This window comes from Schistocerca nitens, chromosome 6, assembly GCF_023898315.1.
Source record: "Schistocerca nitens isolate TAMUIC-IGC-003100 chromosome 6, iqSchNite1.1, whole genome shotgun sequence".
NCBI lineage: Eukaryota > Metazoa > Arthropoda > Insecta > Orthoptera > Acrididae > Schistocerca > Schistocerca nitens.
This window is the reverse complement of record NC_064619.1, coordinates 196,695,906-196,711,520: the sequence shown is the minus strand read 5'-3', so window position 1 is coordinate 196,711,520 and position 15,615 is coordinate 196,695,906. Positions and strand designations below refer to the sequence as shown.

The window sequence follows — 15,615 nt, the reverse complement described above, 5'->3', positions numbered from 1 at the left end:
GACATCTGTTGAAACATCAAGGAACAACCTTCATGAAACTAGAAGGAACTGTAGAGGCTAAAAACTGTAGAGGAGGATAGAGACTGGACTATATTCAAGAAAAAACTGTGGACATATGGTGCAAGTGTTACTACGAAATGAACAGTTAGCTCAGGAGAGCCGCATATAAGTACACCACTGATGTTCAACTGTAGGCCTGGACAGCACTTCCTCTAGATTCTCATCTACTGTAAGTATCTGATCATGCACTGCCGATATACTGGCACGCCACCATTCACTAGCCACTACGACTGCCTAACTCTTGATTAAAGTTGAAGCAGCAAGAAATAACGTACCCGCATGTCACCCAAGAGGCAACGGCCTTGCCGCAGTGGATACACCGGTTCCCATCAGATCACCGAAGTTAAGCGCCGTCGGGCGTGGCCGACACTTGGATGGGTGACCATCCGGGCCGCCATGTGCTGTTGCCATTTTTCGGGGTGCACTCAGCCTCGAGATGCCAACTGAGGAGCTACTCGACCGAATAGTAGAGGCTCCGGTCAAAGAAAACCGTCACAACGACCGGGAGAGCGGTGTGCTGACCACACGCCCCTCCTATCCGCATCCTCGCCTGAGGATGACACGGCGGTCGGATGGTCCCGATGGGCCACTTGTGGCCTGAAGACGGAGTGCATGTCACCCAAGCTCTGTTCGACTAGGCGTGTCGTCGGGTCAGAGCCATTGTTCTCCGGCCATTCTAACTTACGTGCTCTCTAGTTGCCTTTAATTGGTTACAGCGGATACTGGAAGAATTCATTTTGAAACATCACAGCCGTTTTTGGTCCCTAACCTTGTCCAACCTAGGCTGTCTCTAGTAACTTATTTCTCGACGGGACGGTAACTCTAATCTTCCTTCCTTTTTTCATTCAATTTAGTACATAAACAAGGGCACGCACAATGCTTTAAAAGCACTGATATGTTTTACTCAGAATGAGCCAGTTGAGTGGATTTCTGATGTTGCCCAATTAAAAGTCTTTGTAATATACTGGTGAACCGGAAAAATTTGTTCGGTAGCCAGGCAGCTAACAGTTACGAATGTTCTGTATGGATGGAAGCTAATGCCGCTTCTATGAACTCAGTGATAGACTTCTCCGAAGATTAAGAGCTGTAATGGCGGAAATTGAAGCATACACCCGTCGGAGCCTTCGAGACGAATGGTAATAAAAGTTACTGTACATCCACAAATATTTGGCCATATAATTTGTCCAACATTACCGCAGCTGTCAAATTTCTTAATATCATTCCTCCCACTTAACTTGATGAAACATTAATACCGTTTGTTTCGTTTGCGGAAGATTTGTGTACAACATGAAACGTTACCAGACCAAACAGACTTCGTATCGAAAAAGCAGATAAATGCGCTACCCTACAGCGTAAGGGCAGTATATAAAGCAACACTATTAACACACTCCTAGGTCGATAGTCCGATTCCTTACAGACGCCGGCTTCCGCTTTATACGTTCGTGCAGAATGGACTGTGTCGTCCGATGAATAACTAATGTTCCAACAGGTCAACCGCTACCTTGCGAACGATAAATTGATTAATAACACGTCCTTCCTTTTCGTAATATGAAATATCTCCCTATCTCTTTAGTTTTCTCCAGAGAGAGCGCATATCAGACGCTTCTGCATGTTTCCTTGAAGAAATTCATTTCCGTCCAAAGGCAAACACAACACTTAAGTTAGTCATATCGGAGTGTACTGTAGTGTGAGAAACAGAGAAAGAGCACCAGTATACTATCTAATTATTAAAAAGGAGAAGTGCTTTGGAGTTTGTGTACCATATAGTAGACTTTTTGTGAGACTTCAAAAGAAATAACACCAGACGAAAGGAAAATTCATAAAAAAAACCGTAGTTTCATGTCCACTCCCCGCTAAAAGTGGATTTTTAGATGTGATTCGGAATAAAAATCGATAATAAAAGGGCTGCAATCAACACAGACTACATTTTGTCCGCAAAAGTTTATTCATTTCATAGGCGACAATAGCAGTTTAGTTTTTATTTTTGTATCAGAACCTCAACTCAAACAGACACCATTTTTGATCTGTAATCAAACTGCAAAAAGAGCTGAAAGATACGACTTTTTCCTGAAAGCAAGGAGAAACAACAGCCGTAATTTTTCCCGAGGGCATGCAGCTTTACTGTTTGATCAAATGATGATGGCGTCCTCTTGGGTAAAATGTTCCGGAGGTAAAATAGTCCCCCATTCGGAACTCCGGGCGGGGACTACTCAAGAGGACGTTGTTATCAGGAGAAAGAAAACTGGCGTTCTACGAATCGGAGCGTGGAATGTCAGATCCCTTAATCGGGCAGGTAGATTAGAAAATTTAAAAATGGAAATGGATAGGTTAAAGTTAGATATAGTGGGAATTAGTGAAGTTCGGTGGCAGGAGGAACAAGAATTCTGGTCAGGTGAATACAGGGTTATAAATACAAAATCAAGTAGGGGTAATGCAGGAGTAGGTTTAATAATGAATAAAACAATAGGTGTACGGGTGAGCTACTACAAACAGCATAGTGAACGCATTATTGTGGCCAAGAGAGACACGAAGCCCAAGCCTACGACAGTAGTACAAGTTTATATGCTAACTAGCTCTGCAGATGACGAAGAAATTGATGAAATGTATGATGAGATAAAAGAAATTATTCAGATAGTGAAGGGAGACGAAAATTTAATAGTCATGGGTGACTGGAATTCGTCAGTAGGAAAAGGGAGAGAAGGGAACGTAGTAGGTGAATATGGATTGGGACTAAGAAATGAAAGAGGAAGCCGCCTGGTAGAATTTTGCGCAGAGCATAACTTAATCATAGCTAACACTTGGTTTAAGAATCATGAAAGAAGGTTGTATACATGGAAGAACCCTGGAGATACTAAAAGGTATCAGATAGATTATATAATGGTTAGACAGATATTTAGGAACCAGGTTTTAAATTGTAAGATATTTCCAGGGGCAGATGTGGACTCTGACCACAATCTATTGGTTATGAACTGTAGATTAAAACTGAAGAAACTGCAAAGAGGTGGGAATTTAAGGAGATGGGACCTGGATAAACTGAAAGAACCAGAGATTGTACAGAGTTTCAGGTAGAGCATAAGGGAACAATTGACAGGAATGGGGGAAAGAAATACAGTAGAAGAAGAATGGGTAGCTTTGAGGGATGAAATAGTGAAGGCAGCAATCAAATAGGTAAAAAGACGAGGGCTAGTAGAAACCCTTGGGTAACAGAAGAAATATTGAATTTAATTGATGAAAGGAGAAAATATAAAAATGCAGTAAATGAAGCAGGCAAAAAGGAATACAAACGTCTCAAAAATGATATCGACAGGGGGTGCAAAATGGCTAAGCAGGGATGGCTAGAGGACAAGGATGTAGAGGCTTATCTCACTAGGGGTAAAATACACTCCTGGAAATTGAAATAAGAACACCGTGAATTCATTGTCCCAGGAAGGGGAAACTTTATTGACACATTCCTGGGGTCAGATACATCACATGATCACACTGACAGAACCACAGGCACATAGACACAGGCAACAGAGCATGCACAATGTCGGCACTAGTACAGTGTATATCCACCTTTCGCAGCAATGCAGGCTGCTATTCTCCCATGGAGACGATCGTAGAGATGCTGGATGTAGTCCTGTGGAACGGCTTGCCATGCCATTTCCACCTGGCGCCTCAGTTCGTGCTGGACGTGCAGACCGCGTGAGACGACGCTTCATCCAGTCCCAAACATGCTCAATGGGGAACAGATCCGGAGATCTTGCTGGCCAGGGTAGTTGACTTACACCTTCTAGAGCACGTTGGGTGGCACGGGATACATGCGGACGTGCATTGTCCTGTTGGAACAGCAAGTTCCCTTGTCGGTCTAGGAATGGTAGAACGATGGGTTCGATGACGGTTTGGATGTACCGTGCACTATTCAGTGTCCCCTCGACGATCACCAGTGGTGTACGGCCAGTGTAGGAGATCGCTCCCCACACCATGATGCCGGGTGTTGGCCCTGTGTGCCTCGGTCGTATGCAGTCCTGATTGTGGCGCTCACCTGCACGGCGCCAAACACGCATACGACCATCATTGGCACCAAGGCAGAAGCGACTCTCATCGCTGAAGACGACACGTCTCCATTCGTCCCTCCATTCACGCCTGTCGCGACACCACTGGAGGCGGGCTGCACGATGTTGGGGCGTGAGCGGAAGACGGCCTAACGGTGTGCGGGACCGTAGCCCAGCTTCTTGGAGACGGTTGCGAATGGTCCTCGCCGATACCCCAGGAGCAACAGTGTCCCTAATTTGCTGGGAAGTGGCGGTGCGGTCCCCTACGGCACTGCGTAGGATCCTACGGTCTTGGCGTGCATCCGTGCGTCGCTGCGGTCCGGTCCCAGGTCGACGGGCACGTGCACCTTCCGCCGACCACTGGCGACAACATCGATGTACTGTGGAGACCTCACGCCCCACGTGTTGAGCAATTCGGCGGTACGTCCACCCGGCCCCCGGCATGCCCACTATACGCCCTCGCTCAAAGTCCGTCAACTGCACATACGGTTCACGTCCACGCTGTCGCGGCATGCTACCAGTGTTAAAGACTGCGATGGAGCTCCGTATGCCACGGCAAACTGGCTGACACTGACGGCGGCGGTGCACAAATGCTGCGCAGCTAGCGCCATTCGACGGCCAACACCGCGGTTCCTGGTGTGTCCGCTGTGCCGTGCGTGTGATCATTGCTTGTACAGCCCTCTCGCAGTGTCCGGAGCAAGTATGGTGGGTCTGACACACCGGTGTCAACGTGTTCTTTTTTCCATTTCCAGGAGTGTATATCCATTTCAATCTGTATACTGTGTTACTCTACTGGTCTCCCTCCACAGATTTTACCTACCCCCCCCCCCCCCACTTCCCTCAGTTTCCAAACTGACGAATCCTTTTGGCTCAGATGTGTTCAATCAGTCGATCCCTGCTTTTTAGTGAAGTTGTTTCATATATTTATTTTCCAGCAGTTCAATTCAGTACCTCCTCATAAATCATTCGATCCATCTATCTAATCTTAATTATTCTTCTTTAACACCACACTTCAACAGCTCTTCTTTCATGAATCGTTTATCATCCACTTCTCACTTCTGCTAACGGCTATACTCCAAACACTTTCGGAAAAGACCTCCTAAATATAAAATCTATATTCTACATCAACAAATAACTGGTATTACCAGTTTGCATTTTAAATCCTCTCCACTTTCGGCATCATGCTTACGAGGGCCGTTTAATAAGTGTCTGAAAGCGGGGTGGTTTTATTCACGATTCCAATACACCTTATTATTCCCGACTCTTTTGGTTACAAAACCCTATCTTTCAACATAATCTTCCTACATTGCGACGGCCTTACGCTATCTTACTAGGAGGGCCTTACGTCCCTTGGTAAAACTCTACTGGTGCACGTCGGAGCCGACGTCTTGCTACATAAATAAATTCCCCACCATCCATTTACTGCTTCCCGCGGATTGCATTCTTCATTGGTCCAAACGGCTGGAAGTCGGAAGGTGCGAGATCCAGGCTGTAGGGAGGATGAGGAAGAACATCTCGATGACGTTTTATGAGCTCCTCTTGGGTGCCCGGGCTTGTGTGAGGCCCTACTTTGTCATAGAGAAAGAGGAGTTCGTTTGCATTTTTGTGACGACGAACACGCTAAAGCCCTTTCTTCAGTTTTCTGAGGGTAGCACAATACACTTCAGAGTTGATCGTTGCACCATGAGGGAATGAGGCAGGATATCGAATAGAATAAACCCCCCAGAGTCTCAGAAGACCGCCGTCATGTCGTTGCCGGCTAAGGGTGCGGCTCTGACTTTTGCTTCGAAGAAGAGGTGGTGTGCCGCCACTACATGGATTGCCGTTTTGTTTCCGGTTCGAAGCGATCGCTTGTGACGATGTTCGAAAAAAGATTGTCACGATCAGCCTCGTAACGCGCAAGCAATTCTGCACAGATGGCCCTTCGTTGCTCTTTATGGTCTTCCGTTAAGCGGCGAAGAACCCAGTGGGTGCACACGTTTGAGTACCGCAACTCGTGGACGGGTGTGTCAGCACTGTCACCAGAGACGTCTCGTTGTGCCGCGAAGGGTCTGATTGTGATCTGTCGATCACCTCGAATGAGGGTGTCCTCACGTTTCAACACCGAACGAGTCACAATTGTGTGCGGCCAGCCGGCACACTGGAGATGGGACAGGTTCGCTAGATCTTCTTGTGATGATGAGAGACACATCTCCCAACGACTCGCCGTGATTTTATTCACTGCCAAGTCTTTGTAAACATTCTGCAAGCGCCTATGAAGATCTGGTTTTCTGCCAATAGAAACTCAATGGCGGCTCTCTGCTTGGAACGCGCCTTCATTATACACACCATTTTTTATGCTACGTATAACTCCTCCACCAATCGGAGCTTCATGAAATTATAGGGGCCGAAGAGCGAATATTTCATGATATCCGACAACAAATTCCGCATTTTTTGAACTGGAATTGGCCGAGAAAAAATGTGTTGCGTAATTATTGAAAGCCCCTCGTATTTTGCTACCCACGTAGCAAAACCCCTACAGTTCTTTTAGTCTTAAATTTCCTAATGTAAGGCCGGCCGAAGTGGCCGTGCGGTTAAAGGCGCTGCAGTCTGGAACCGCAAGACCGCTACGGTCGCAGGTTCGAATCCTGCCTCGGGCATGGATGTTTGTGATGTCCTTAGGTTAGTTAGGTTTAACTAGTTCTAAGTTCTAGGGGACTAATGACCTCAGCAGTTGAGTCCCATAGTGCTCAGACCCATTTGAACCATTCCTAATGTAATGGTCTTGGTATCGTCTGATTTAATTCTACGGTATTCCTTTACCATAGTTTCACTTTTGTTGGTGTATCTCTTGTAGCCACTTTTCAAGACATTATCCATTTCTTTCAAATAATCTACTTCTTCCATCAGCTCTTCCAAGTCTCCGAGAAATTTACAGTGTTATCGGCAAACCTCAGAGTTTTTATTTTCTCTTCCTATGTTTTAATTCCCTTTTCAAATTTCTCCTTGATTACCTTTTCTGGTTGCTCAATGTACAGACTGAATAGCATCGAGGATAGATTACAACATTCTGTCACTCCCTTCTCAAAACTGCTCCTCTATTTTACCTTGTCACACTCACACCTGCTTATCAGTTTCCATTGGTTTCCATTCACTCCATGTACCTTATCTCTGCTACTTTCTGCTACTGTTTTAAGAAATGCGTTCCAGACAACATTGTCAAAAGCTTTCTCTAAATCTACAAATAGCATAGACATAGGTTTGCCTTTCTTTAACTTGTCTAGCAAGATGTGTCATTGGATCAATATTGTGTCATATGCTCCTGCATTTCCTTAGGTCTTAATCTGCACTTCCTTGAGGTCGACTTCTAGCCGTTTTTCCTTTTTTCTGTAAATATTTCGTATCAGTATTTTGCAACCATGAATTACGAATCCGATAGTTCTGTAACATTCACATGTCTGTGGTGCTCAGCTACTTTCAATATTCTTTTTCAACTCACAAATCCCGCGGAAGCTTCCAGTCACGTAAATTTACACAACAGAATTTTCTGCAAAGAAAAATGCGAAGTGCGCAAAATGAGCATGTTTCTCAAACTTGCAAGGAATCCCCATATCTTCCTTTAAATCACCTGAGTTTTGGCGAACTTCTGTTAAGTTCCTCTCACCTATTACTTGTGTGTGTGCGCGTGTTCACACTAGCTCTGATACATTTGAACTAATTTCAACCAAACTCGATTATTGCGGCATTAAGACATCAATAGCACCCCTGTTTGTGAAGGACGGGTGGAAAAATGGTTACGAGCTACGGTTTAAATCCGTAGCATAAGAAACAAACATTCGGAGTAAGTATTAAAACCCATGGAGAAGAAATAAAAACTTTAAGGTTCGCCGATGACATTGTAATTCTGTCAGAGACAGCAAAGGACTTGGAAGAGCACCTGAACGGAATGGACACTGTCTTGAAAGGAGGATATAAGATGAACATCAAAACAATCAAAACGAGGATAATGGAATAGAGTCGAATTAAGTCGGGTGATGCTGAGGGAATTACATTAGGAAATGAAACACTTAAAGTAGTGAAGGAGTTTTGCTATTTGGGGAGCAAAATAACTGATGATCGAAGTAGAGAGGATATAAAATGTAAACTGGCGATGGCAAGGAAAGCGTTTCTGAAGAAGAGAAATTTGTTAACATCGAGTATAGATATAAGTGTCAGGAAGTCGTTTCTGAAAGTATTTGTATATAGTGTAGCCATATATGGAAGTGAAACGTGGACAATAAATAGTTTGGAGAAGAAGAGAATAGAAGCTTTCGAAATGTGGTGCTACAGAAGAATGCTGAAGATTAGATGGGTTGATCACATAACTAATGAGGAGGTATTGAATAGAATTGGGGAGAAGAGGAGTTTGTGGCACAACTTGACTAGAAGAACGGATCGGTTGGTAGGACATGTTCTGAGGCATCAAAGGATCACCAGTTTACTATTGGAGGGCAGCGTGGAGGGTAAAAATCGTAAAGGGAGGTCAAGAGATGAATACACTAAGCAGATTCATAAGGATGTAGGCTGCAGTAGGTACTGGGAGATGAAGCAGCTTGCACAGGATAGAGTAGCATGGAGAGCTGCATCAAACCAGTCTCTGGACTGAGGACCACAACAACAACAACAACAACAACGTCACACTGTCTCACTCCTTGTTTTGAATTTTAACCTGTTACCTTGTGTACTCTTTCAAGTACCTCTTCATCTTCTAACTTATCAGTTCATTTAATTTTGCTCGTTAGTTTCTCTTTGTTTAACCACTGTTCTCGGTGGGGACATTCGTCTTCTACTGCTATAATTTCGTCCCTTTTTATGTTTATCGAGTCGCAATTGATACACCAGTTGACTACTTTCATCCGCGTCGTACACTCCTGGAAATGGAAAAAAGAACACATTGACACCGGTGTGTCAGACCCACCATACTTGCTCCGGACACTGCGACAGGGCTGTACAAGCAATGATCACACGCACGGCACAGCGGACACACCAGGAACCGCGGTGTTGGCCGTCGAATGGCGCTAGCTGCGCAGCATTTGTGCAGCGCCGCCGTCAGTGTCAGCCAGTTTGCCGTGGCATACGGAGCTCCATCGCAGTCTTTAACACTGGTAGCATGCCGCGACAGCGTGGACGTGAACCGTATGTGCAGTTGACGGACTTTGAGCGAGGGCGTATAGTGGGCATGCGGGAGGCCGGGTGGACGTACCGCCGAATTGCTCAACACGTGGGTCGTGAGGTCTCCACAGTACATCGATGTTGTCGCCAGTGGTCGGAGGAAGGTGCACGTGCCCGTCGACCTGGGACCGGACCGCAGCGACGCACGGATGCACGCCAAGACCGTAGGATCCTACGCAGTGCCGTAGGGGACCGCACCGCCACTTCCCAGCAAATTAGGGACACTGTTGCTGCTGGGGTATCGGCGAGGACCATTCGCAACCGTCTCCATGAAGCTGGGCTACGGTCCCGCACACCGTTAGGCCGTCTTCCGCTCACGCCCCAACATCGTGCAGCCCGCCTCCAGTGGTGTCGCGACAGGCGTGAATGGAGGGACGAATGGAGACGTGTCGTCTTCAGCGATGAGAGTCGCTTCTGCCTTGGTGCCAATGATGGTCGTATGCGTGTTTGGCGCCGTGCAGGTGAGCGCCACAATCAGGACTGCATACGACCGAGGCACACAGGGCCAACACCCGGCATCATGGTGTGGGGAGCGATCTCCTACATTGGCCGTACACCACTGGTGATCGTCGAGGGGACACTGAATAGTGCACGGTACATCCAAACCGTCATCGAACCCATCGTTCTACCATTCCTAGACCGGCAAGGGAACTTGCTGTTCCAACAGGACAATGCACGTCCGCATGTATCCCGTGCCACCCAACGTGCTCTAGAAGGTGTAAGTCAACTACCCTGGCCAGCAAGATCTCCGGATCTGTCCCCCATTGAGCATGTTTGGGACTGGATGAAGCGTCGTCTCACGCGGTCTGCACGTCCAGCACGAACGCTGGTCCAACTGAGGCGCCAGGTGGAAATGGCATGGCAAGCCGTTTCACAGGACTACATCCAGCATCTCTACGATCGTCTCCATGGGAGAATAGCAGCCTGCATTGCTGCGAAAGGTGGATATACACTGTACTAGTGCCGACATTGTGCATGTTCTGTTGCCTGTGCCTATGTGCCTGTGGTTTCTGTCAGTGTGATCATGTGATGTATCTGACCCCAGGAATGTGTCAATAAAGTTTCCCCTTCCTGGGACAATGAATTCACGGTGTTCTTATTTCAATTTCCAGGAGTGTATTTGTCCTTAGAGCAGCCTCGTGCTAATCAGGGAATCTATTTGATCCAACAAGTGATTTAAGTCTTACACGATATCGGCCAGAAGGACTGCCTCGTGCTGATAACCATGAATGAAAACCGGTCAGGTAGCAGCGCACAGCGGCTGTGGTGCAGGTCGGACGAAGCGCCGCGCTCGCAGTAGGGGCAGGACACAGGTGCGCCCGTGGCACGTTAATGGCCCCACCGGCTCAATCTCTGCTGCGCCCACTAAGTGCTCGCCTGCTGTTATTACCAAACGCAAGTTACAGGTACCCCCGTGTAAACCCTCGCACCCTCTACCTACTAACTAAGTTAAGCTATAAGACTTGAACTACAGGCTACTAAAGTCTTATGCCCTCTTGGAAAAGGTAATCTGAGTTTACACTTTGTTGCCAGTACCAGGCAGAACAAGTAGCTACGTTGCATACATGCTTGCGGCTGTTAACGGGAAACATCTCACATCCGCCCTCCCGCACTTTTATTTTCGTGTAAGGAGAGTAGGGTAACCTGTTGCGTCAATTTGGTATGAGTGGAGAAAATGACGCTCTGCTGAGTTTATTGTTTTTTGTTTCTTTGCTCTCTGTTTCGAAGCAACTACGGTTTCATGTTCAGGCACATCAACTCTGTGATCTGTGTGATATAGTACAGCAAGTTCACTGCGATACATTAAAACTGCATCACCAGCAACAATACAAAATAACGAATTCATTACGTTGGGTTCCACTAGGAACCTTTGTGCTCAGCGACTGTGAAACGATTATAATCTGAGATGGGTACAGAAAACTGTTCCGTATCAATGTGTATTTGACTGCAGATCTAGCAAGATTCCAGCTACAGTATAAATAAAGTCAGTGCTATAAAGAATAAGCAAATATACGAATCAGACACTTGAACAGGTTACATCAAGAGGCATTTAGCAGTTGCGCAGTTTGAAGATTACATGAGAAGACAAATATGCCGTTTAGTAGCAAGACACATAGACCCAGAAAGCTTGTATAAGCACTTGCTAAAACGACCCTAAACTGTCAATACCTCAATTCGTACTTCGGCTACTGTTTACATTCATACACATCCAGCCACAGTGTACGACATAGATAGTAGAAGCCCGCCAACCCTTCCCCATTGTAGGTACCATTTGGTTACAAAAAAATGGTTCAAATGGCTCTGAGCACTATGGGACTTAACAGCTGAGGTCATCAGTCCCCTAGAACTTAGAACTACTTAAACCTAACTAATCTAAGGACATCACACACATCCATGCCCGAGGCAGGATTCGAAACTGCGATCGTAGCGGTCGCGCGGTTCCAGACTGAAGCGCCTAGAACCGCTCTGCCACCCCGGCCGGCATTTGGTTACAAATTCCAGTACATACCAAATACACGTTAACAATTATGGAAAAAATAGTAATTCAATAAGGAGTTATCAAACATAAATCAAAGTTCGTAGGCGTGTTTCTACAATTGGAAGGTAAAGTCTATTCAAATTTTTTGCCATACGCATAAGAGTGCCGCTAGTAGCCCATTATGAGTATGCAAATCAGGTTTGCTTTAAGTGCACGCTGTAAGGGTCGTGAGCGTTAGTTACCATTGAGACTGGACATGGTGAGTTGATGTTAGTCAATATTGCCTTTGAAGCGACCTTACGTCATTATCAGTTGCTCATTGAGTTTGAACGAGATCGTGTAATAGGGCTAAGACAAGGTGGATGTTCTTTGTGCGATACTGCAGAAAGACGTGTGTAGGAATGTGCACGAATGCTGGCAGTGGTGGTCACGAAAATGTACGGCCGCGAGAAAACCGGACTCCGCACGACCACGTGGCACTACCGAGAGGGGAGACCATCTTGTTGAGCGTATGGCTGTGGCGCATCGTCCTGCGTCTGTAGCAGCAATTAGAGCAGCAGTTGTCCCTACACTGACACAACGAAGTGTTACAAATCAGTCACTTCAAGGACAGCCCAAAGGCAGACGACCTGTAATGTACATTCCACTAACCCTCGTCATTGTCCCTTGCAACTTCAGTGGTGTCAAGTGAGAACTCATTGGAAGGCAGGGTGGAGGTCTGTTGTGTCTTCTGACGAAAGCCGGTGCAGCCTCGATGCCAGCGATGGCCTTGTTTTGGTCAGAAGGAGGCCAGGTGAGCGCTTCACCCAATCTGTTTGCTGCCTAGACTCGGTGGACCTACACCTGAGTTATGGTCTTGGGGTGCGGTTTCATATGACAGCAGAGGCAGTCTCGTGGTCATCCCACGCAGCCTAACTGCAAAGTTGTATGTCAATCTGTTCTCAAACCATTCATAAACAGCATTCCTGGAATGTTTTCCAACAGAATAACGCTCGCTCGCTCGCATGTTTTAATCCAACATGCTCTACAGAGTGTCGACATGTTGCCTTGGGCTGCTCGATCACTAGATATGTCTCCACCCGAACATACGAGGTGCGGCTAGAAAAAAACCGGACTGATGCTGGAAAAAACATTTATTTACAATTATTTACAATTTCATGTTATCTCCTTCAATGTACTCTCCTCCTCGGTCTCTACACCGCTCCATACGAATTTTCCACTGTTCATAGCAATGCTGCAGATCATTTTCGGTAAGTCCATACATTACTTCCGTCGCTTTTTCTTTTACTGCTTCAACAGTCTCAAATCTAGTTCCTTTCAAAGCTGATTTGACTTTAGGGTAAAGAAAAAAGTCACAGGGGGCCAAATCAGGTGAGTAGGGTGGATGATCTAAGATGGGAATGTTGTGTTTTGCCAAAAACGTCTTCACTGACAACGCACTGTGAGCTGGGGCATTGTCTTGGTGAAGGATCCATGACTTTTTTCTCCACAAATCGTTCCGTTTTCTCCGTACTCGCTCACTTAGGGTAGCCAGGACGCTAATGTAGTAATGCTGATTCACTGTTTGTCCCTCTGGTACCCAATCAATGTGCACAATCCCTTTGATGTCAAAAAAAAACAGTCATCATTGCCTTGAATTTCGATTTTGACATTCGTGCTTTTTTTTGTCGTGGAGAACCAGGAGTTTTCCAATGCATCGATTGGCGTTTAGTTTCGGGATCGTAAGTAAAAAACCACGATTCATCGCAAGTAATAACATTTTGTAAGAAGGTGGGATCACTTTCAATGTTTTCCAGGATGTCCGAACAAATCATTCTTCGGCGTTCCTTCTGTTCAATTGTGAGACACTTTGGAACCATTTTTGAACACACTTTGTTCATGTTGAAACTTTCTTGAAGAATCTGCCTAACACTTTCCTTGTCAACTACTGTTAACTCAGACACTGCTCCGATTGTTAAACGGCGATCTTGTCGAACAAGTTTACCGATTTTTCCAATGTTTGCATCAGTTTTTGCTGACAATGGTCTGCCAGTGCGAGTGTCATCACTGGTGTCTTCGCGGCCATCTTTAAATCGTTTAAACCACTCAAACACTTGTGTTCGCGATAAACAATCATCGCCGTACACTTGTTGTAACATTACAAACGTTTCACTTGCAGATTTTCCTAGTTTGAAACAAAATTTGATGTTAACAAGCTGTTCTTTCTGTACACTCAACATTTTCCGACGCACAGACAAAACGTCAACTACTTAAAACAGACGCCACGGGCAGACTGTGTGCAGGAGGCAGATGAAACTCGAGCAGTAGGCGGAGCGAGAGTCACGTGACAGGCCACGCGACTTTCAGCCTTATTGCATTCGTTTTATTGTTTCACCAGTACTAGTCCGGTTTTTTTCTAGCCACACCTCGTATATATCATCGGACGACGCCTCCAGCGTCATCCACAAACACCATTAGCCAGCCGGTGTGGCCGAGCGGTTCTAGGCGCTACAGTCTGGAACCGCGCGACCGCTACGGTCGCAGGTTCGAATCCTGTCTCGGGCATGGATGTGTGTGAGATCTTTAGGTTAATTAGTTTTAAGTAGTTCTAAGTTCTAGGGCACTGATCACCTCATAAGTTAAGTCCCATAGTGCTCAGAGCCATTTTAACCATGTGAACAAACAGCATTAACCGTCTCTGTATTGACTATCTATGTGCGACAGTCATGGATCTCCATCCCACAAGATGAGATCCGGCACCTGTACAATACAAGGAATGCACGTTTGCAACCATGCATTCAACATTATGGCGATTAGACCAGTTATTAATGTAGCAGTATTTCACATTTGCGATGGCTTATCTCGCTGTTACATTAGCCTTTGATCTTGCAATGATAATCACTAAAATAAGTTACCTAGGCAAATGTGTTCCCGAAATTTCAATACTCTACATTAATAATTTTTTGGTGTTGCGATTTTCTCCAACAGTGTATAAATACATTCATGTTCAGAAAAAATTGAACACCTTGAACGACTAGATGTACGACGTTCATATTCACAGCACATGTACATTAGCATGTCCTGCAGAAATGATTAGCATTTGATCCATGTCGGCCAGCGGGTTCAAGGTCAGCATCGATATTGCGGCGCAACGCCACCTACGGGTAAAACGTGCCTGCGGCTCTCGTTGTCGCTACAAAGCATGCAAATCAAAGATAATAGATTATTGTACATTGAGCAGACGTGCACGATGCCTCGCAGACGTAAGCGCGAACCATACCGTCAAATGAGTGGGTTTGGAAGTGTGCGCATTATTGTCATGAGAGAATGTGATGCATCGATCCGGGAAATTGCTGCTCGTATGGGACGAAGTGTTTCGGCAGTGAAACGCGTGTGTGCAGAATGGTTCAAGGAAGGTGATGGATCAGGTCACACCACCCAGACTACCCCCCGAGAAGACTGACGCCCCATCCAGATGGTGTTACAGGACAGATTTGCGTCTCCTCGGCTCTGGCGCAACAGTGGAACAGTGTAACACACCGTACACTATCAGGGGTGATAGTCCACTTCTCCATCTACCTTTGACGAATGTGCAAGAAAGTGCTAGACGGCACTGCTGCACGGAACGTTATCACTAGGGACAGGAATTCCATCTAATAGTGTTTTAGCATGAATCCACGTTCCGTTTGTTGATCTCATTTTGGTTCGCTACAGACAAGGGAATCGACATCACAGTGATCGTGTTCGCACAAGACATACAGCGCCAACACAAGGCCTTATGGAGTGGGGTGTTATTGAGTAGCACCACAAATCACTGCTGATACGTGTACAGGGCACTGTGACCAATGTGGCCTATGTGAATGACATCATGCT

General features: G+C 46.0%; 1 pseudogene; it reads left to right on the top strand.

Moving 5' to 3' along the window:
• Window positions 1–352: 352 nt before the first annotated feature.
• Window positions 353–470, top strand: LOC126263817 (5S ribosomal RNA; annotated as a pseudogene).
• The last annotated feature ends 15,145 nt before the right edge of the window (window positions 471–15,615 follow it).